The sequence below is a fragment of the Sturnira hondurensis genome, unplaced genomic scaffold (genome assembly GCF_014824575.4).
Source record: "Sturnira hondurensis isolate 20B ecotype Veracruz unplaced genomic scaffold, ASM1482457v3 Scaffold0016663, whole genome shotgun sequence".
Taxonomy (NCBI): domain Eukaryota; kingdom Metazoa; phylum Chordata; class Mammalia; order Chiroptera; family Phyllostomidae; genus Sturnira; species Sturnira hondurensis.
Window position 1 is genome coordinate 9,253,302 of NW_028089294.1, and position 24,516 is coordinate 9,277,817.

The window sequence follows — 24,516 nt, forward strand, 5'->3', positions numbered from 1 at the left end:
TATAAAATCTGAACAAAACCACCTGACTCCCTAGGCTGTTACGAGACATACATGAGACATACATTCTACATTTCTACATGTAGAAATGGCTAATGAGGAATAAATGAGATCATTCATATGGGAATAAATGAAATGTAAATGAGACAGGGGGAGTAAATTAAGTAGAAGCGACTTAACATCCTGCCTATTGTGGAGCAGCTAGTCAATAAATATTATTTTCCCTCCACTCTTTCTTATACCAATTTTTCTTCTGCCACATCAAGTAAGTCAAATGTTTTGGACTGTTAAAGCGAGGAGAAGGTAATTCTTAATGCAATTCTTTCTTATGTTTTGCTGCATGTAGCATATCATAATATATTGAAAGACAATCTTGTGTGTTAAATTAATGACTTCAGTGAAGATGATATTTATTTTAGGGGGATAGACAGAGCTTCTGCGGCCTACTCAGTTCAATCAGCTTAAAGGTATATAATCTGTCAGAGGTTAAGCTAAGAGGAAATATTTCATACCGGAAGGGACTTCGTTAAGAGGTACTTTCTAGGGGAAAGACTATACGCTTAACCATAGCCAACTCTATTATTTTTCTCTTGAATATTTTTACAGAAAAGTTTTTTTATAGAAACGTCTTGGCTCCCAATGATGGGAAAAAACATACTCTTTGATCTAGGGTGGCCACCTAATCAATATAATTAGGAGTTAGAATATCTCCCCCAAATGACATTTTTATTGCATTTTTTTCTCCTAGCATAGCTCAGGACCCGGGAGATGCTGTGGAAGTGTTGCAATATGTACCATTTCCTGGTGCCATGAAGGCCTTTCCTCTTTCTTCTCCATCCTGGGGTCGAAGTTCCCTACATTTTGAAGTCAGTTCTTTTTGTGGGTAGGAAATGTCTAAAGAATTTACAACTTGGGTAGAATGTAGCCATCTTTTATCTTGATTAATGGTCCTCAAAGCTTTCCCAGGAGTTGTGTTCCATCTTTGTTCCTTTGAAATGAACCGCAATGTGGTCTCAATTTTGAAACCTTTGTTGACTTCTGTTACAATGTTTACTCTTTGTACCTTGAGTTATCTCTTCTTCGTCAACAGAAGAAACGTCCAAACCTATAAGAATTTTTATGAGTTTGAGTCAAACCGATGACAGTTGCTGGGAAGCAAAAATCTCAAGAATGAAAGTTCTATCACTTATTTTATGCCTCGGAATCAAAGGGGAACATAGAAGGTTACATGAAATCCATTGGTGATAGATTAGGGAGGCTGGAGAAAGCAAAGTGAGGAAACCTCTGGAATTGAATAAAACATCGAAGGAATAGACACATACTTCTTTTGCAGAGGTAGGTATAGGGTAGTTAATAGTTAACAATTAACATAATAATAACAATGAAGTGATTGGGCTCCACTGGGAAATTCTGCCCTAAGGGTCTAGAAAAAGGGATTACTCAGACATTCCAAAGATACGTTATCTTAAATGCGAAAAAGATAATGGACAGGCTTTCTTAAGGTAAAATGGACATTTGTCAAGGAAGAAACCAGCCTAGGACGTGACTACCCAGTTAAGTTTTAATTTTAGACCATCCTACATGGCTACTTTTGGTCTTTGAGTTTGTAAAGCTGATATGCAGGCCTCCCCTGGGCTTGTCAGGTTTTTAGTGTGTGTCCCTTTTTTTGGCCCACATCTTAAAGCCGTAGCCCACTCTGGGTTATAGAAATCACTTGGCTCCCAATGGGGAAATGTAGGTACTCTTAAACTGACAGGTTCTATAGTAAGCCAACTACATAATTCTGCATTATTCTACATTATTAGTCTTATTCTGGCTAAGCCATGTGCTGCAGTTAGCTGGATTTCTTTTTCATTCCAGTTTACACATGTGCATTTCTTGTGGTTTTTCTCTCTCGAGATTCATAAATCTATGTTCTTCTGAGCAGTACACTAGGGAGGTGCCATCCTATGTACCCCAGTGCCTTTTTGTGTGTTTCATTGACCCAACACTGACTTGTACTTAACAATTGTTGCTTACCATGGATATCCTTAATATTAACTATTTGTCATCACTCAGACAAATAGGGCTGCAGGTGGGATTCCTTGTGCTCGCCTGCCCATCCCCCAAGTAGATGTTCCTTCTACCAGGTTCTGGCCACTTCTAATTTGGTCTGTGTTGTTGATGACGGAAGCCCTGCTCTGACTTTTCCGTCTTAACTGATTTTCCTGGACTGGATTCTTCCACTTTTGCCTCTGTAACTGATTTCCTATAGTTAAAATAAAGGATAATAAGTTTGAATAAGTGTATTTTTTGTGTGTGCAGATGGAAGTAAAAGATTGAAAAGGCTAAACTACCAAGCAGGGTCTAAATGTGGCCTTTGGTAAAATTGTAATACAAGTCAGGTGTATTATGAGCATTCTTCCATCTCCTTATAAGGTGACCTTTTTGTCCCTTTAGCATCCAAAATATTCTAATCTGCTTTTTTTTCAGTGCCCTAGGTCATCTAGTTGAAAGCTGATAAAAAAACTTTAGATATTAATAAAACATGTTAATTCTCCTGGAATATTTGCATGATAAAAGAGTGCTGTAGAGAGAATTTTGGAGAGAAGATTATAAGGTTTTCTTACCCCTCCAACTGCATTACTTTGCAAAAAAATATCTCCTGTATTTTTGGATTTTAATGACTAAATTGATTAACAAAAATTAGGAGTATAAATATATGGTTATTAACTTTTTTATTTTAGAAAGAATGACATTTATAAAAATGTATTTGTATCACCATCACTTTCTAAATGACAGGAGGTTTAAATAAGGAAAAAGTAGAGAGGATACAATCTCAGAATAAAGGACAGTATTTTTTTTAAGACAGGACATACATCACTAATTTTGAATGCAGTAAGTTTATCTAAAATTTTGTGCTTTTTTTGCCAAGAGTATTTCAAATTGACAAATTTCATAGTGAAGAAATTAAAAGGAAAAAAGGAAGGAGGGAGGGAAGGAAGAAAGAAAAGGAAAACCAAATGAATGTTCAGCTTATTCTAGAACACTGTTTTTTAAAAAAAAATGTTTAAGTCACAACCACTGTTGAAAGTCTGGTTTTATGTAAGTGTATTTATGATGACTTTTATTTGAGTCCTGGGCTTTTGTTTGAGTCCCAGGGATAGTTGGAAAATACACTGCCCACCCCCAGCCCCTTCTCTGCTCTGAGAAAATTGATTGGCTAACCACGAAGGTCACCCAGGTGTGCTATATTTCAAGTAAGACTCACCTCCACACCCCTAGCCTCAAAGAGTCCCTTTTCTTCTCTCTCTTCTTTGAGATATTAATGAGTATTTTCTTCCTAATGCAAGAGCCTGAATAAAATCATCTTAATTGCCTGGTGCATTTTGTCCTTCACAGTGGAAATATCCAAACTTATCGATCTCCCTCTCATCCGTTTTTGTTGCGGTCAATTCAGCATTACCTTTGAACTCGGAGAAGTCAAGGCACAGCTGCTCTGTCCTGTCTCTCTTCACCAAAAGAGAAAAAAAGGGGCAGAGAGACTGGACTGCCTACCGTTGGCTCCTTTATTTATTTTTATACATTTTTTTAATGAAAAATAGAGACATTTATTGAAGCAGATGCCAGATACAAGAAACATTGTACATAGGACAATGACACCTCAGTCCCCTTCAAAGTAGGCACCTAGGGACCTCACACAGTTCTCCCAATTGCCATCAGCTGCCCTGTCATATTTTCCTGAATCTCATTGACAATCTGAAATCTCTTCCTTTTCCTTTTTATTCACTTTTTAAAAACTGTTGTTCAAGTACAGTTGTCTCCATTTTCTCCCTGCCCCCCCCCGCCCCCCACCGCCATCCCCACTTTCCAACTTGATCCCCTCCTTTGGCTTTAGACAGTGGACAATTGGCCTGGGGCGACTGGTTATTTGCTGTAAACAGAATCAGCAGGTGTTTTCCTGAATGGGATGTTGTGTCTTTGCAAGTTTTTATTTTTTCCTGGAGGTGATTGGGGTGGAGGTGGGGGATACAATGGCTTCAGTTTATAAAGTAATAATTTAAAAGTAATTTAGTTAAAAAGTAATAGTTTTAAAAATTCAGTTTTAAAGTAGTAGTTTAAAATAAGGTTTTCCTTAATCCTTTAAATTTAATGTGCAAATGTGATTGTACTATTTATAAATCTAGCAAACTTTAAGGATCACTACACGGGGTGATAATTTTCAATCAATTCAATGCAAATGAAAAAACTTATTTCAATAATCAGGCTCATTTTAAACTTAGTCTATTAAAATTTTTAAACCTTTTAAAATATGCCTAAATTCTTTCATCCTTTAATGTTTGGCTAAGTACAAAGTATATTTGATCATCTATATACCTAATTCTAAGCATTGCCAGGGGTAAAGGACACTTTCTCATCAAGGAAATAGCTTGACTATTTCCGATAAGGTAGCTTTCCAGTCCCACAGGACTGGTACAGCTCAGAGACCCAAAGTTTTCTTGTCTAGATGCTAGATAGAACTGCTTCATCTTGAATCACTTTCAGAACATGGAAGCTTGCTTCTAGTTGTTTTTATAACAGCAATTCTTAGTCTAAACTTTTCAAATTCAGTTGGTTACTATTTTTTTCTCTAATTTGAGTCTGCAACATCTCAGAGAATTTGCTGGTAGCTTCCTGTAACCACCCTTTCCTTGATTAATTAAATGCTGGATTATTTTTAGATTCTTCTTCTGTGACTGGCCACAGATCTTTTATAGAAATTACAAAGACCCGAAATTAGATTCTAAGTATCTTCCAGTGACCTGGTCCATCTGTAAAATAACAACTTCTCAGATTCAACTAACTGCATCATCAATCTACACACATTTATTCATGGACTGGGGTTTGCTAATCACTGGAGAAGACCACCACAGCCTTGAACTCGGGTCCAAGATTCTAAAAGGTAGAGAGAAAACAGGAAAACATAGATTGTAACCTAATTGCCAGCATAATCTTCAGTCACGTGCCAACCATAGCCTCAGTTTCTTCGACTGTGTAATCCCTATCACAAAGTGCGCAAGAAAACTCAGATCACAATCTTGGAAACTTATGAAATATTTTTACAAATGAAAGTCATGAAGCCTATGATTGTCACATTTGTATGTTTAATTGTTTATATATAAATAGTAATTATTTTAAAAGTGAATACCTAAAGCATATTTGATTTTTAAGAGATGTGTTATGAATGAAAACTTTTCACAAGAAACACACTACAACAAGACAAGTCCTTCAGATTGTGTGAGTGGGCATGTATCACAGAAGAAAATAGTCCCGGGTAATAAAACAACTCAACTCCGCTCAATAGATTATGTGACACAAAATATGTATCGCTTCTGAAGTAAATTAAATATGACTTAGGAGAATGAGCTAAAAGACAATTTTGGGGACCGAGGGGCTAGAACCTTTTACAATAAATAAAATAAATCCTAACAAGTGATCTGTTTTCCCCCTTCAGGCCTTTCCTATTAAAGTGATAAATGCTACAAAACAGATTTCCAGCTAGGCAACCCAATAGATTGAATTGGACTGGTGGATCTTTTATAACAGTACTTTTTATTCTTTCAACTTTTGGAAAAAATTACTACTTTCAGACAAAGAATAAAGTTTTAGGCCAGAAGAGAGTATGATGAAAAACACTTTAAATCCGCACCTTCTTTTTGAAGTTGCATATTTTCTGGATGCTCGCTCTTAATCTCAAGAGTGGGTTGGATTTATAGCCACATATCAAATGCTCAGAAGTCCTTGCGTGTGTAAGCCTGGCTGCCCTCATCCAGCCACTAGACTGTAAAACACCTGGCTTCATTCAATTTATTCTGGCACAGGAGAGTAAGTTGTGCAAAACAACACAAAGAGACTTCCCCAGGCAAAACTGTGATGTTCTCATTGTCTCTGCGGCATCCGTTCTCCCAGCCTTTCCTGCATTCCCAGTGCGCCCCTCATCAGATAGGACAAAGCAAGGTTTCTTGGCCATAGCATCAGTTTGTCAACCCATGGCTTTATGGTAGGGTTTGTCAGTCCCGCCACCTATACAAACTTGTTGGTTATCTGTTTCATTCGCTCTTTCCTCTGCTTTTTAGATGAACATTTGTTTTAGTAAAATGACTGTATGTAAAGGTAGTCTATCAGTGTCTTAGACAGCTTGGAATGCAATAAGAAAATACTGTTGGATCAGGGTATGGACATAGTCTGGTTCTGGTGAAACCTCTCTTCTTGGCGTACAGATGACTGTCGTCTTGCTATATCCTTACTTGGTGGGGACTTGGGAGAGAAGGAAAGGAGTAGAGTGGGAGAGAGATGGAGAAAAGACTCTTGTGTCTCCATTTTCTTATAAGAACACTAATCCCATCGTAGGGGCTGTACCTTCAGGATTTCATCAAAACCTAATTAACTTCTGAAGGCCCCACCTCCTAATATCACCACTTTGGGATTAGGGCTTCAACATATGAATTTTGGCAGGAGGCAAACATTTAGCCTGCAGCAATCAGTGTATGCATTTGACATTTTGTTGTCTTTTGAAGGCATCCTATTAAAGTCTCCCCAGTAGGTTGTTATGGCAGTGTAGCAGACAGGTGGGGAGAAACAAACAGAAGATGCATTTTTTAGCAATAGCCAGCTCTTTAGCCCTCTTCTAAATGTTTTTTACCATTCAGGGGACATTCACCTCTGTCTGGAGCTGGTCCAGGATATGTATAGTTCGGTTAAGAATAGCATGCCCTTTTTTCCCCATCTTAAGAGCAAAAGAAGGTATTCTTTGTTTGTCCTTATTTCCAATTTTGCAGATAGGTGTTGTGGTGACAAGGTGAGTAGTTGCCAAAACTAAACCCCTGTGCATCCCAACCAGAAATCAACTATTCTTCTCCTGAAGAGTTAAACGCTACCAATTTTTCAAGAACATGGAAGCTTTTTCAGTGTTGGCATAAGCAAATGAGTAAGAGGATCTGCAGGACACAACATAAGGAGCCAGAAAGTGAACACCAAGAACCATCTGAGCAGCAGGCAGGAGATGAAACTGGTAGTGCTGGGGAGGTAGGAAGTGAGTGGTGGGGGAAGAAGACTGAACAAGTAGGTCCAGCGGAGTTGAGTTGTCTAGTACCCACAGCAGAGAGAAAGCAGTGGATCTGCGAAACAAGGGAGAGGAGGAGGAAAGTCCAAAGCCAACCTGAGTGGTCAGGGAAGGGGTTCTGGGAAATTACCGAGAATGGAAATGTTAGGAAACCAACAAGTAGGGTAACGGAACATCAGCCAGAACCAAGAAGAGGGAGGGGCTTATTTCACTGACTTCCCAGGTCATTTTCTTCACAAGAGGCATTACCCGGTGTTGGCATAAAGAATATTAGGTGTCTCCAGGCTGAGGGGTACTATTTAGAGGACAGTAGCTTGCTGGGATGTAAGCTCTGATGCTCTGTGTAGCTAAATCAGAGGGAACCTCATATTCTCTCCACCTTCTACCAGCTTGCAGTTGCCAGCAGTACTTCCTGAAACATTGCCACACAGTCGGAACATTGTACCATACCAGAGGCAAGTACAAGCAGCTTCTGCGAATCAGAGAATCTCAGAGTTGGAAGACACCTGTGCCAGTGAGTAACATTTCTGGACTGAGATTCATCTGTCTCATCTCCTGGAAACTGTCCTTCCTTCACGACAAAACCCCAGAGCACACTGGAAGAATTCTGAGCCTTATCCCATTATCTTCAATATTGCTCTTACCCAAGACATTCCACAGGAAGGAAAGGAGTTATTTTTGACTGTCTTAATGTAGATTTATTGCCCAGTGGAAGGCAGAGAACCTTTTGCTTGCTTTTAGCCACAGACCTGTTTCCTTATGTATTGATTTCCTAGTATGTACTAAGTGGCCTAAAAGAACAGAAATGTATTGGTTCATTGTTCTGGGGTCCAGAAATCTCAGATGAAGATAATGGCGGGGACATACTCCCTCTGAAACCTCCAAGGAAGTCTTTCTTTGCTTTTTCCTGCTTCTGGTCACTTGCTGGCAATTTTTGGTGGTTTTTTGGCTGAGAGATATATCCCAACAATGTCTGTTCTCACGTGGTGTTCTTCCTGTGTGTCTCTGACTTCACATGGCCATTTTCTATAAGGACACCAGTCATATTGAATTAGGGTCTCACTTTATTCCAGTGTGACATTACCTTATCTAATTATTATTCTGCAAAGAACCTATTTCCAAGACAGGCTACATTTTTTGATACTAGGGGGTAGGACTTCTACATATATTTTTTTGGGGGGGATACAATTAATCACATAGCACCTTACATGAGACTCTTCTGGGAAGATGTGAAAGCTCTGTGGTTTCAGGCCTGATAGCCTCTACACTCTAATGGGATTATATGGATTGAAAATACAAGAACTAACTTTACCTTCACAGGATTTTTCTCCAGTGTAAACTGGTCGTTCTACAATAGTAGGATACATGACTCCCTCTTATTGTTTACCTCGAATCCATAGTGAAAGAACATGTATCTCACCAGCCCCTTTCTATTATAGACATTAACGGTGCATACTCCTAAGTCTAGGATTGTCATACAATACTGCAAAGGGAATATGATTTAAGAATGGTTTTTAGATTTCCCTAATTGGTCATTCTGAGAAACTTCACTTCCAGCTTCAATTTAAAGGTATCTAGCACTGGTCTCAAAGTTAGGGTCAAATGGAACCTAGACCACGGTGGTGTTCTATTCGAGGATGAATGCATTCTTCCGAAATTCGCATGTGGAAGTCCTTGCTCCCAATGTGACGGTTTTCGAAGATGGAGTCTTTGGGAGATAACTAGCTATCGATGAGCTCATGAGGGTGAAGCTCCTGATGGCATTAGTGCCCTTCTATGAAGAGACACCAGAGAGCTTCCACAGCCCCTCTCTCCACCATGCGAGACGTGGTGAGAAGGCATGTGCAAGCCAGGGGGAAAGCTCTCACCAGAGAGCAACAATATTGGAACCCTAATAGTCTCCAGAAGTGAGAAAATGAATGTATTTGACTTAAGCCACCCAAGATATTTTGCTATTATGATATTTTGTTATGGCATCTCAAGAAGGAGATATATTCTACCTTCTCATGCTGCCTCACCACTATGGGAACTATTCAATGACAAGTTCCCTGAAGGTGTTACCCAGCTCTTTAATGTATAACACACAGTGCTTTCCAGTTAGCATATAATCCCACATTTGTATTACACTGACAATGTCCCCATTTTAAAGATGGAGAAACTGAGAATTAAAAAGATTTAATAAACCTACGCCAAGTTCAAGTTTCTCTCAGAATCTTCCCATTTGCCCACCAGCCTGTGTCTTGTATACTCTCAGTGTCTTACATAACTTTGCTAAATTGAATTTTGCTTTATTCTCTAAAGAATATCATGTTGTGCACAGTGTGGGGATAAAAGGAGATGTGTGGGTTGAGTCCAGTACAAATGCTGTGGCTAGTTTTTCCTGGTTTCTCTCTGGAGTGTACATGTAATTATCATGATTACAACTTTATGGATACTTTTGTCTTCTGAAATCCATAGAGACAAACAGGAGGTTGGAATGGGCAGGAGCAGACATACTCATGGGCCAGGGCCAGGAGGGGTCAGGGAAGAGAGAATGAGCAGGCCTGGGTGATGCAGTGGCAGGTGGAGCATCTAGAGGAAATTGCAATTTTATAGTTTCATTGTGCACAGCGGGGCTTTTGCTCCTACAGCAGTTCTGTTCTCTCGTGTTCTGATTGGGAAAGGCCACAGAAAGTTTTGTTCTGTCTTATGAGCATGATGAAATGGGTCCCATTGTGGACAAACAAATGGAGGAAACCTAATCAAATGCCTGTATGGGCCTCAAAGTACAAACTGGTTTTAACAGATTTGGTATTTGAAAAAAATCCATTATCACCCAGGTAACCAATCACATTTTTTTCCACTGTAAATAACATCCCAAGCCTAAGCATTTAGAGAGAGGTTAGTCAGATTAATAACACTGTCCTTGCCAGACACACACAGGATCTTCTTCGGGTGCTTCTCTTGAATCTCATGGAAGAATGGGTCATTTTAATGGAATCAATGGGATCTGGGAAGGAAAGCCTAAAGTTAGCTCTTGCAGATTCTTTGGAGATTGGGTGAATGTTCCACATTCTGGGAAAGCTGGAATAATTGGTAGTGATTCTATTCTTTTTTATTCTTATCTTTTTAAAGTATATTTTATTATACTATATAATTATGCGATTATACTTGTCCTAATTTTCCCCCCTTGCCCCCTCCACCCAGAACCCCCTACTTCCTCAGGCAGTCCCCACACCATTGTTCATGTCCATAGGTCATGCATATAATTTCTTTGGCTACTCCATTTCCTATACTGTACTTTATATCACCATGGTTGTACTTAATCACATCACCTCTTCACCCATTCCTCCTCACCCCCCTCCCATCTGGCAACCAACAAAACACTCTCTGTATCCTTGATTCTGTCTCTGTCCTTGATTTCTTAGTTTGTTTTTTTTAGATTCAAATCTTGATAAATTTGTATTTTTTGCCATTTTATTGTTCAGAGTTTTGTTCTCCTTTGTTTTCTTAAAAAAGTCCCTCTAACATTTCATATAATATTGGATTGGTGATGATGAACTCATTTAGTTCTTTCTTGTCTGGGAAGCTCTTTATCTGCCCTTCTGTTCTAAGTGATATCTTTGCTAGGTAGAGCAATCTTGGCTGCAGGTCCCTGCTTTTCATGATTTTGAATATTTCTTGCCAATCCCTCCTAGCCTGTAAAGTCTCTTTAGAGAAATCAACTGACAGTTTCATAGGAACTCCCCTGTAGGTAACTAACCTCTTTTCTCTTTCTGCTTTTAAGACACTCACGTTATCTTTAGACTTTGGCATTTTAATTATGTGTCTTGGAGGAGGCCTCTTTGCATCCATCTTGTTTGGAACTCTCTGTGCTTCCTGGACTTGCATGTCTATCTTCTTTGCAATATTGGAGAAGTTTTATTTCATTATTTTTTCCAAATAGATTTCAAATTTCTTGTTCTTTCTGTTCTCCTGGCACCCCTGTCATGCAAATGTCGGACCTCTTGACGTTGTCCCAAAGGCTGCTTACACTATTCTCATTTTTTTAAATCTTTTTTCCTCTTATTGTTATGATTGGTTGTTTTTGTTTCCTTATGTTCCAAATCATTGATTTTATCATCAGCATCATCCACTCTACTGTTGCTTCCCTGTAAATTGTTCTTTATTTCAGTTAGTGTATCCTTTGTTTCTGACTGGGTTTTTTTATGCTGTTGAGGTCCTCGCTAAGTTCTTTGAGCATCCTTATAACCAGTGTTTTTAACTTTGCCATCTGACAGATTGCTTATCTCCATTTTGTTTAGCTTTTTTTCTGAAGTTTTGATTTGTCCTTTCATTTGGGCCATGTTTCTTTGACTCCTTGTTTTGGCAGCCACCCTGTGTTTGTTTCTGTGTATTAGGTAGAGCTGCTTTGACTCTGTGTCTCGGTAATGTGGCCTAATCTAGTACGTGTCCTGTAGGGTCCAGTGGCATAGCCTTCTCTAGCACCCAAGCTGGGTACTCTAGGTGCACCCTTCATGTGGGCTGAGTATACCCTTCTCTTGTCATTGAGACTTGGTTGCTCTTGGCAGATCAATGGGAGGAATTCACCCAGGCCAGTCAGCTGCAAGGATTGGCTATGACCCCTTACCACCAAACTCCACCCTACCTGGAGGATCCACTGTGGAGGGGCAGGGTGATGGTGCTCCAGTGTGGTCTGTAGCTGTTCACTGGGTGTGCTGGCCCTGGGGTTTCCTGGATGGTGCAGGTCAAGATCAGCCCCCACCTGTGTTTTGCCCAAGGCTATCCTCAAGCAGAGTGAGCTATTAAGCAATCTGAGACGGCTCCTACTTGTTTGGGGCTTAGAGATTTCTAGACAAAGCCAAGCTGTGAATCTAGGCTGGCTGCAGCTAGTGCTGGGCTGGGGGATCACTAAAGCCAGCTGTTGCTTATTTGATAGGGTTTAGGAAGTTGTGAGGCACCAGCAAAGACCAGCCATTCTTACAAAAAAGCAGTTTGGGTGGGCCTGTCACTTGGGTGGGACAGAGTCTCTGGGGATCTCCAAGGTGGTTCAGACAGTATTTGCTGGTTGATGGAGTCTCAGATATGACACCAGTTTGCTGGCTCTGTCAGGGGAGTGTTTAGAAAAGAGACAATGGCCTGTGCTTGCTTTGATGCCAGACACTTGAGTTTCTTCCTGTATCCCACTGGTGCCTTTCAAGCTGCTACCCCAGCGCTGGAGCTCAGAGGGAGTGAGTCTGAGTAGGTGAGTCCATGTGTCGGTTCTTTAAGAGGGACTTCTTGGGGCTCCAGCAGTTTCCACCATTGAGTCAATCCCTGATGATTTTTTTTTTTTGGCAGCCAGAAGTTGTGGGGGCTTATCTTCCTGGCACTGGATCCCTGGGCTCGGGGGCCTGGTGTGGTGGTGGAACTCCTCACTCAGAATATATCTCTCCTGAAATTTTATCCACTACGTGTGGGTGAGTGACTCGCCCATTCTGGGTCTGTGCCCCTCCTATCAGTTTGGATGAATGTGGTTTCTTTAATTCTGTAGTTGTCAGACTTCCACTCAACTTGATTTCTGTCAGTTCTGAGTGATGGTTGTTCTATATTTCAGTTGTAATTTTGATGTGGTTGTGCGACGAGGTGGACCATGTCTTTCTATGTTGCCATCCTCAGTAGTGATTCTATTCTTGAGTGTCAGTGTTTATAAATCTTGGTGTTGATATCCTTGGTCAATGTGGAGAAAATGGGGGCTATTCCAGTTGTCTTCAACTTTACAATCTCTCGGTGGCTAGGGTAATTTTGAAGAAGATAGGAAATCATTTTTTAAGAGGAAAAAATATTAAGGACCATTGAGTAGAGATGTTTATCAAACATAATGTGTCTATAGACCACTCATGTATGTTGATAATATAAATTTCTAGAGCCCACGTCAGACGCTAATTCAGATATTTGGAAAGGGCATTTTTGACATAATTTTTTAAAAATTGTTTTTCAAGTACAGTTTTCTGCCTTTTCCCCCAGCCCTCCCCACCACCCCAGCCCTCCCCACCTCCCTCCCCCATGGGAAATGGGGGTGGAAAAGAGGATGAGAAGGGCATTTTTTGTACTTATCTCTGTTCGTGCTGATGCTGAAAGACTCAACCAAGAAACATCGATTTAAGAAAAGAAGAATTCTATATTTTGGCTAAATGAGGTCATTCTAAGTAACAAAGAGGTAGCATAAAAATGAAAGCAAAGGTGAGACACCTAAACTTGTTAGGCTAGAGAAGCAGAGGGCAAATGCAGTAGGACAGGTGAAAAAAAAATTAGGCACAGACATCCTGGCGGAGACTTGGAATACCTTTTCAAAATCCAGATTTTCTCACCACCTTCTATTGTTTCTCCAGGAGATTTTCTTAACTTCAGCCCATAAGTTACAATTTTTATGCCTGAGTATTATTTATTTTTACAACATTTTAATTTTGTTATTAAAAATAAAGTTACCAGTTCTGCAAAGTTTGAGCTTATAGTACTGAAACAATACCTTCTCAAGCACTATCAGCTGTTAGATTGTTCAGAAAGTAACTGTAATGCGTTTAAAAAAGTCACTTTATGGAGGAATGATTGGCATGCAGAGTGCTGTGTATTTTTAATGAATACAACTTGAAGAGTTTGGAGATAACTGTATATTCATGAAGCCATCACCATAATCTATGCCATAAATACATGTATCTTCCTCAAAAAGTTCCTTGTGCCTCATTTTATTATTATTATTAATTATCATTATTATTGTTATTTTGTGATAAGAATACAACATAAAATCTACACTCTCTCTTGGCAAATTTTCAAGTAAATATTATGGTCAATTTTATGTGTTACTGAGCTAATTTTCTATGTTGACTGAGCTAATGCCCAGAGAGATGGTAAAAGACTCTGGATGTGTCTGAGAGGGTGTTTTTGGAAGAGGTAGCATTTGAACCTGTAGACTGAAGAAAGAAGATTGCCAGTGTAGGTGGATGTTCTCTAAACCATTTAGGGCCTGGGTAGAGCAAAAAGTGGAAAGGAGGGTGTTTGCTCTCTTTGCTTGTTGGGACATCCACCTTCTCCTGCCCTTGAACATTAGCACTCCTGTTTCTCAAGCCTTCTGTCTTAAGTTGGGACTTACGCTAGGCTCCCTTGGTTCTTAGGAATTGTACTACTGGCTTTCCTGGTTCTCCAGCTTGCAGATGGCAGACTACAGGACTTCTCTGCCTCCATGATTTACTTCTCTCTCTCTCTCTCTGTCTCTCCATATATGCTTTGAGTCATGTGGGTACCATGATGGGATCGTTCAAAATGTTCTACAAGATTTACTGATTATACATCCATTTTTAAGGCAGTTTTTGCTGTAGCATTTCTTCACCATTTTGGTAGTCTAACTTTTGCCACCTTGCCCATTTGTTGGCACAAGCTAAGGATTCCAATTCTAATCAGAGTCCAGATTGACTGGCTCATCCTCAATACAACCCTGGACCTGTGGGTGCAGATTTGCTGGTCTCATCTCAAAAATTATGAAAGCCTTTCTTCATTCTTAGCTTTAGGTAGCAATACCTGTTCAGACACAAGACCTTATGGTTGTAACTCCTGTCTGAGTAGTACTGTAGACCCTAGGTGTTTATCTGATTCTGGTATACCTGTGGGTTGTGGAGAATTTCCCTCAGCTTAGCATTTTTATGACTTTCTCTGAGACAGTTTTCTCTTTTCTTCTTTTGAGGTCAACTGTTTCTAAAAAATTTATTTCAAAGTTCTATGCATTTGTAGTGAGATAAAGAGATGTCTATTATCTGCTGAGACACTATCTTGTCTGGAAGGCCTGGAGTATTTTATCATCATTCCCATTTTATTGATGAAGGTAAGGGAGGTAGGGACCAGTTGAGTCTATGGGAAGTGCAAGCTTGATATTATTGAAGCACATTTTATATTTGTCGGTAAATAAGTAAGTAAATTTAAGTGAGGCAGAGTTCGTCTTCTAGGAAGCTGGAGATGAGAAAGGTGGTGAAGAATGATAAATATAGGTTATAAGAGTACCAAAGCATGAAGTACAGATTCAAATATATTCAAGGGACAGGCCAGAAATGATGGGCTGTCACAATATTATTCGACAAAAAGGAGTGGTGAGAAGAGTCTAACTGGACCAGGCATGCTTGCTAAACATTTTCAAATCTTAAACCTTTCCAAGAACATGCTGGCAAAATATCAGATCTGCTGAGTAAATTCAAACAAGCTGTTATTTCTGCCACCTGAGAATAAATAATTTAGACTTTGTCTCTGAGCAATAGGGGTAGGGAGTACAAAATCTGTACTTTGGTGTTCACTGCACTAGCTGATTTTTATAACAAATATCAAGATTTGGTTTGCATTCCATGAACATATGTGAAGTGGGGTTTGGGGGAAGTTGCCAAACATATGCTATGCAATATTAGATCTCATATTAAAATGATCCCTTTGCAATATGGGTAATATGCTCATAAAATTTGTGATTTGCAGAACATAGAGAATAAATAAATATTGTTCAATAGGGAATAAATGAATATTGTTCAATATGTAACTAAGGCTCCAAGAGGCAAATTTCTTTTCTCTGGTAAAAACTCAAGTTCCCAAAGTGGGAAGATGTGTACTGATGCCATAGATCCCTTTGCAAAGGGACAAAGGAAAAGCTGGGTTAAGACAGGAAAAGCAGAATATTACAGGGACCAACCTGATGAGATGTGGTCAAAGCAAGTCAAGAGAGGGTGGGGGTGTTAATTAACCTTTTTTTATTTGTATTCTTTGGAGTGCAACCCTTTGGAATTCTTTTCAATCATGGTTGACAGTCAATATTATATTAGTGTCAGGTATATAACATAGAGATTAGGCATTTATATAATTTATGAAGTGATTCCCCAATAAGTCTAATGCCTATCTGACCCCATACATGGTTATTACAATATTATTGACTATATCCTCTGTGCTGTATTTTACATCTTCCTGACTATTTGTAACTGTCAATTTGCACTTCTTAATCCCTTTACCTTTTTCACCCAGTTTCCCCACCTTCTCCTATCTGGCAACCATTCAGCCTTTTTAGGATTAAGCTTTTCAGCCTCCTGTCCCTGGGTGGCAGTTCTCAAAGTGTCCCCCAGACAGACCACCAGCAAGCATCATCTGAGAACTTGCTAGAACTGAAAATTCTCAGACTCCCTCTCAGATGCACTGAGGCAGAATCAGAATTTCTCTGGATGGGGCCCAACAATACGGGATTGAGTACAGTCTCCAGGTGATTCTGACGCACAATGATGTTTTAGAGTGACTGTCCTGGGGAAATGGAGTTTGTATAGTAGACATTTCTGCCTCTTTAACTGACATGAGTGGATGTAGCCATCAGCATCAGGCAGAACTTCACAAATAGCTAATCTGAACTAATAATAACAGTGAAAATGATAGCTGGTTTTTACGGAGTACTTACTCCTTTTCTAAGCATTTTCTATAGATCGACCATTTAGCCTACAGAAACACTATTATTATCCCAGTATGAAACAGGAGAAAAGTTCTAGAAGCTAAGAAAAATTAAGTAACTAGAACACATAGCGCTAGTTGTGTCCCAAACTCCATTCTGAAGCCCTCTTTTATGAGGGAACTTCAGCTTGGACTGTTCCTTAAGTGAGAAATAGCCTTCTCCTAGATTTGAACCATGATATAGTTTGGGGTCTGTTTTTTGTTTTGTTTTGTTTTGCTCTTTTCCCTGCAGCCTGGACAACCCTAACAAACACACACACCATGTAATTGGCAGAACTTGTAGTCGGGCACAAGTAGTTTGTGTCTGGGTTTTGTCCAAAACTGCTATAGATGCCAGAAATGTGCTTAGAGGACGTTATCTTATTTTCTCTTATCTCGTCTATTGATTTATGCCTAAAATCAGCCCTTTGGTTCAATGATGTTATACAGCCTCGAGAGTATTTGCCTTCTACAAGAACATGCATATTTATTTCCTTTAAACTTCTTAGGGTGTTTATTCAGCAATGTCTCTTTCTCTCATACAATATATATTCTGTTTGTTTTTTTTGAATAGCATATTGCTTTGATAAATTATTGCCTGTTATGTATACACAATTCTGAAGTCATGTTTCTTTCCCACCTCTAGAGAATTATCATTAGGCTACTTTATGTCCTCTTTTTTTTAATGTCATTGTAAGGTCTTCTATTAGTCTCTCATCTTCATTCATATAAAAATAAATATTTTCTGTATTATTAATGTAGATTCCATGAGTAATTACAACTATATTTGATAGGCTTCCACAAATTTGGTAAATATTTAGTAGGTGTTAAAGACAGAACCCTAAATTTGTCCACTCATTTCCTCTAAGATAAGCTTGGTCAATAACATTGAAATATATATCCATATGGAGTTTGGTATTGAACATGAAAATGGTTTCATGAAGGTAGCAGACACACCATGGAAGAAGTATTAGAATACTGAAATGCAATCAGCATGCTGGACATAGACAGAGCTTGCCTTGGCTTTGTCATTTAAGGGCTGTGTAAGATGGCACGGCACCCTCTGTCTCTCTGAAGAACAGCTTCTCCTTCGTGAAGTGACAGACTTAGAGGACGCTTAACATCCCTTCTTGCAATAAAATTCTATGAACCTCATTCTAAGCCTGAAGGTTAATTTCAATGACATTTGCTGCTGGGTCAGATTTTCCAAAAAGTGACCCTTGGTGCTGAAGCTTATAGAACTTATAAGGTCAGTGTACAAGTCGAGGTGAGGTCAGTCAAATGGAACCCATTCTAAATTGTTCATTAGAAGGAATGTAATATGAGAAAAAAAGATGAAAAGTTCTGAGAAGAGCTGAAGAGGCAATAATAGGATGCTATTCCCAGCTCCTGTGTTGGAAAGACAAAGGGAGAAGGTGGTGTCACCAGAACCCAACCATAGGACTATCTGAAAAGAGTTGGGATCCCCATGGTAGGGGCTTCCCTAAGTCAGTGCTGGGGTCAAGGTGGGAAGGCCAGAGATAACACGTGCTGCAAGCTACCATAGAAAGTCTATGGCTTCTCTCCTCCTTTGCCCCAAATAATCCCCTTCCAGAGGCTCCTATTGCTCACATTGAACTGGAAGTCAGTGGACAAAGGGTCTAGCGTAAGTTACAGGGGTCAGTCTCTTATAGTGAAGAATATAAGAAAAGTTTTAACTGCTTAATGCAGCGAATATTTGGTGTCTATCACAGAATCCCTCATGTCTAGTTTCAGTGAATTCCTTATGTTAAATGTCAGCCTGAAATATCGTGTGCTTGTTTCTTAGCCCCAGCCCTGGTTAATCATCTATGGCAACTGTAAACCAAAGTTTGCCTGCATCACAATTCATATCATCACTGTCACCTCCACACCAAATACTGGTAGGAAGGACAAACCCATCATGAAGGGAGTCAGAATAAATAGATCTGTTCTCGAGCCAGTTATCAGGAATGAGACTCCTTCCATAGTGGGGAAAAGAGGTGTGTAGACCTTCTGTGGCAACAGAAATAGCACGTCACTCCACCTCACAGGCAGAAGCAGGTGTAAGAAGCAGCAGCTAGCCTTGGCCATGGTGGCACCTCTGCACTGCAGGCCCCAAGGAGGGCCTCCCACTGAAGGTTGCAATAGCAAATAAAAAGCCACGGTGCCTCATCTGAGTTGGGTGAAGGAGATTCCTTTCTTGTTCCAGTTTCTCACCGACCAGTGATTAGGTTCTATGGTACTGGACACTCTTGATGTAATTTCCCAGATCATCTTTCCACTTGTGTCTCACTTGAACCTTGGTAGCATGATTCTCAACTGACTTAAATTGATGGTGAGCCTCTAGCATAGGCCTTCTTCACTTTAAAACAGGAAAAAAAATCCTCATGGACACAGACAACAGTGCAGTGATTGCTGGGGAGGAAGAGAGTATAAGGGAACTAAATGGTAATGGAAAAATGCAATAAAGATTAAATGTAGAAAAGTATATATATATATCTCCTGAGATTTTGGTACTTTACATATTCTGGTTCAGTAGGTCTGGACTGGACTTGCAGTTCTGTAGTTCTAGAAACCTCCCAGGTACTGTCGATGGCATTAGTCCAAGTGCCTCATTAAGTTTTGTTGCTGTTGTGATTGTTGTTCTAGGAGGTGCTCCTCAGAATCGTGCCCAGGGACCGCATCCTACAAATGCAGAACGTAAAACCCAAAAGTGACAGGGGTATACCCATATATCTGAGTGGGTGTGGAATCCAGACCACTGTCTCTGGTCATCTTACTCTACCTGGGGACCTGGAAATGGCAGGAAGGTTACAAAACTCTGTTGAGACTGATTGATGCTGGTCTTCTTGAAGTAGTAAATGAACATGCTTCACTTCCCTCTATGGTGGCTCTGTTTTGATAACTAGCAAGAGAATACTCTTCAGGCAGAGCAGATGGGCCAGAAATAAATTGAGAAAGGAATAACTTTGAATGGGTCACAGCTAAGTCATGAACTATGTTGGGTCCCTCAATTTACTGTCTCTTCTTTGGTACCTGGTAGGGCAGCCAGGTGATTTTCCTCTTGGATAGAGTCAGCATATCCAACTTTGTTTTCTCTACTTCCGCAGCTATTACGATGATTGTCCCCATAAGGAAAAATCTGAGAGATGAATGTCCTACACTTGGAGATTCCTTCTTGACAGCTGTAGGGAAATTTGACAGCTTCAGATTTCTGAAAATAAGATTACATTACTTTGCAGGGTGTTAGTAATGGTTGATAGATTTGTGTTTTGATCTGTGCTGTCTCTACATTGAGAATCTAGCCATTTATTTTCCTATTTATTTTCATGGACTCTCTAGATATTTTAAAGGGAACAATGAAATTATTTTCTAGGGAGCAAAAAAATAGTATGCTGTTCCTATTTCACATATAGACGGAAGAGAGTGATTAGTAAAACTGTTCGTATCAGTAAAAGAGAAAAATTAGTCAAATCCCTAGGGGAGAAAGAAAATGAGAAAACAAACAAATAAAAAGCGATAGTGGATTAGGAATTGGCTCAGGACTAAGACGAGACTGTCAGCCCTGTCCAGGTGGCTCACTTGGTTGGAACGGTGTCCTGCACACCCAGTGGCTGCAGGTGGGATTCTTGGTTGAGGTGGGTGTATGGGAGGTGGCTGACCAATGGTTCTCTCTCACACTGATGTTTCTCTCTCTCTCCACCCCCCTTCCTCTTTCTCTAAAATCAATAAAAATATATCCTCTGGTGAAGATTTAAAAAAGAGAGAGAGACTGTCAGGGCATTAATCTCCTTTCCTGATAATTCTTAGTGGTTTTGAGGTCCTTTGTTGACAATTAAAGGGGTTATATATACAATTGATGTATATATAGGGGATATTTAGAATAGATATTTGTTTTTGTCTTTATCCCATTTGCATGCCATTATTTGCAAAGAGAAAGGAGACTCTGGGAAACCAGCTTCAGCATTCTCACTTGTGAAGTCAGATAACATACCTCATTCTCAAGACGGCTTTACTAATTTACTATGTTAAGTGCTTGGCATTTTGACTTGTACATGACAGATCCTCAAGAATTTTCAACAATCCTATAAGTATTCCATAAACTTCTATCTCTACCTCTTCCTCATGTAATCCTGAGAACATTCTCATGAAGTAGGTCTTGGTTTCTTTTGAAAATGACTGTCTATACTGAAGCTTAGAGAAGTGAGGGGATTTGCTCAAGGTCACTTCACTGGAAAGTGACAGAATTAGGTTTAAACCTCAGTTCTCTGATTTCAAAACAAACCTCTATTCAATTCACTTCCTTGCCATTACAGACACAAGTTTTCAAGACGGGACTGTTGGAAGCCTCAGAGGAACGTGAGAGAATCCCATTTAGGGATCTTGGAGCTGGGGGTTGTACGGGTGGTGGATGAGCAACTCTCTGCTATGGCTAGAGGTGGTCTGATTATGTCCAAAGCTTATAAAAATAAATTTTCTTGGCTCATTTCTGGACCAGAGATCATCAGGATCATTAGTATTTTGTCATCTGTTTGTAGACCTGTTGATTTCCCTTAATTGATCCCCATGAGCTATCGCTCATTTTTCCTGCTTATAATTTATCTGGCTGCTCGATTTTTATGGTTCTGCCTTCCCTTCTGCACACTTTCCTACTCTTCCCCCTCACTGAGCCTCACCTCTTTTACGGGAATATCAGTGTGGTTTGCTTCCTTTACGCGTTGCTTTTCTGCTCTCTGCACCTTGGAGCACTGATTACCTTTAGAACTGGGTCACCTCCATTTTGTTGATCCTTTGAGATGTGTCTTTAATTGTGAAAGGGACTGCCGGCCATTTCTTCTCAAATTGTACTGAAATTGCGGACTGAATTCCACTACAAGCACCTGGAGGCAAATTTGATGGAAAATATTTTATGTTACTTCCTGAGCCCCATAATGAAACACACTATGTTTGTTTCAAACTACCAAAGCTGGCTTGGGTCCTAAATAAAGTTTCTGAAATTCTTTTCAAGCCAAACATTTCATTGTTCATAGTTTGAAAATCACCAGCTTTTAAACAGCTAGGTTCTCCCAACTGTGCTTGTGAAGTACTTGGTCTCCTTTAGAAGAAAATCATTCGTGCCCTTCGTGAGGGAACTATTGTTGATACAATTAGGTCTCTTGTATCTGCCCAGGTACTGTCTCAGTTTCATGTGCAAAATTCTTAATACGATGGTTTAAGTGCATGTCCCTGTCTGGTTAAACACCATATTGGTTGTTGTTTTCCAGCTGGCAGAGAAAAATCCCTCCATCTGCATTTACTCTTCCATTTTAGCCCGAAAGACCAAATACTGCCTTCAGGCTCTACCACATACCTGTGGGTTGGATTTGGAATCTAAATGCTCTCTTTACCATCACCTTCGTGAAAAGCTTACTTACAAAGGGAGACACTCAAGTAAGGTTGGTGTGAGATATTCCAGGTGCGCGTGTGCATGAGCAGATGTCTTGAGAGGGTGTCTTTGAACTTGCTTTCTCCTGTGTTGCCCTCCTCTGTTGGGTTCTGTCCCGACTGGGTCTTTGCAGTGGTGAATTCCCTGGTCATGGATACACTGCATCTGCTGTAGGTGCTCAGGTTGCCTTCTGGGATGTAGGTAATATTTGTGGTTGCTCAACGTTGCAATCTGCGGCAAAGTGAGTGCCCAGATCCATCTGCAGATGTTGCCAATTAGGGCCAGTGCCATCTTCCACAGCTGTGGGCCTTAACACTCCCACCTGCAGGCTCAGAACTATCTAATCCTTAAATCAGCTAAAGCCTGGGCTGGTGGTATATGTGCAGCTTCTTTCTTTCTGGATGAGTGAGCTCTAGAAAAGGTTTTTGTTTTGTTTTTCTTTTTCCCATGGATAATTCAGTCCCTTGGCCCCACTTCTGCTTGTAATAATGGTGTCTTATTCCCATTCCAGTCACCTGGGCCCGGCCCCGACTGTCAATTAGGGGTCCTAAATCCCTGGCCTGGCTCTTGGACCCCACGGATGCTTTTGGTGCTTTTCTTAGAGCCATCCACCCGCCTCCCAGATATGGCTTGATTTCCATTTGCACTAAAAACTTCTGCCAGTGAAGCCTGCTGTGCAGATCTCTTGGACCTGAGGCCTGACTCAGATTGAAATCAAGAGCACCGCACCCCTTAGGCTTGGTAATCTGCACTCTTGGCTCCTCTCTAGACTGAGCCAGCCACTTCCACCTGGTTTTCCCCAACTCTTCCCGTTCCAATTTTAGTACGTGTGCTTTCAAAGCAAGCACTTCCCATCCCTTTCAAAGCTGCCCTTGGCTCATGATTTCTTCTTGACTGGGACTTCCAGCATACCACCTACTATGATATGTATTATTTAGTTGAATGAATAGAAAAGCATCACACATAATGATAACATAAAAGAAAAATAAAATTTTAGAGTTTTTTCATATCTTAATCTTTTTATCTTATCTTTTTTCAGACTCCTCTCTGAGATTATCTTTAAGATTTTTCTTTTTTAAAACAAATATTTTTTTATTTTAATCATTTTTTATGGTTATTCTATTACGTTTGTCCCGATTTTTCCCTCTTTGCCCTCCTCCACCCATCCCATACCCCCGACTCCCGCAGTCAGTTCCCACACGTGGAGAATAGTGTGGGAATAAAACGTGTATTTTTAAAGGAAATCTATTGGGGTAACATTGGTTAACAAATAATGTTATTTACATTTTAGGTGCACAAGTTTATAATACGACATCTGTGTACCCTGTTGTGTGCTCACCGTGTGAAGTCTAGTCTCCTTCTTTCACCTTGTAAATTTGACCAATTTGCCCTCTGTGTCCTTCTCACAGCCTCAAACAGACATCGATCAAGAACCTAATAGAACCTACAAATGCTTTTGTGCATTTTCTTTTCTTGCAACTAAGTGACTACATTTTGAGATAGTATCTGTCCCCCTCTTTGGATAGGAATAACCCAAAACTTAGAGGGAGAAGCAATGTACCCTAAATCACGCACACACACACATAGTATATAAACAGGGCATGGTTTAAACCTAGGTACTTGTAACTTAAAAGCAATCGTTCAGTCTTCAGAGCCAAATTCCTTAGTTTTACAGTTATGGAGAATGATGCTCAGAGAAATGAAGACATTTGCACTAGCTAATTGATCACATTATGTAGGTGTCCTGACTTCCAAATCAATACTTTTATTACACCACATTGCCTTTTAACTTAATTAGATAGCGCAGTTGAAGTAGATTATACTAATATTCATGTAGTGGAGGAACACCGCCCTTTATTTTCTTTGCCCTTGGCATGCCCCTGCCGCCTTCTCTGGTCCTTGACTCCTCCTTCAGATATTTTTTTTCTGTTTGTAAGAACATGTCTTGTAGGGCTGGCAGCCTCAGCGTGTTCGAATTGCTTGGACCTGAACAACCGTTGGGTTTTTGTTTATTTGTTTTTAAATAAAGTCCTGACAGACTAAACTCTCCCCAGGTTAGCCCTCTAGTCTGTACATTTCTTACTCCATGAAATTGTTGCTGTTTGAGCATCAGAAGCCTCATCCTAATTCAGCCAAACAAATTAGTTAACATCAATACCCTGAGGGTCTGAAAGAATCAGTGAAGCATAGAACTCCTGAGCTGGAAGAGAAGCATGGGTCTAATGGAATTTAAGGAGTGGTTCTATTGAAACTTTGGCATCGTGCCTGAAAGGAATCTGATATATTCAGTGTCTGCTTTCAGTTCCCCTTTGATTTCCTTTTACATGTGTCCACGCAGGTGTAGACTTGTGCCTTCTCAATCCATTTCTCTGCAAAAGCAGTAGAATGAGGTGTGAACGGCCTGGAGAGCAAGCGAGTCACGGATCTATTCTGTGTAGCTAATGCCAATGCATATTTCCAGCTTGAGTGCTTTAGAAAATTCTGTGCTAGTAAGATTGATCCCTGTGACGGCCGTCTTTGTGGTTAGCTAAATAAAAAAGCTGACTTGTGTAATTAG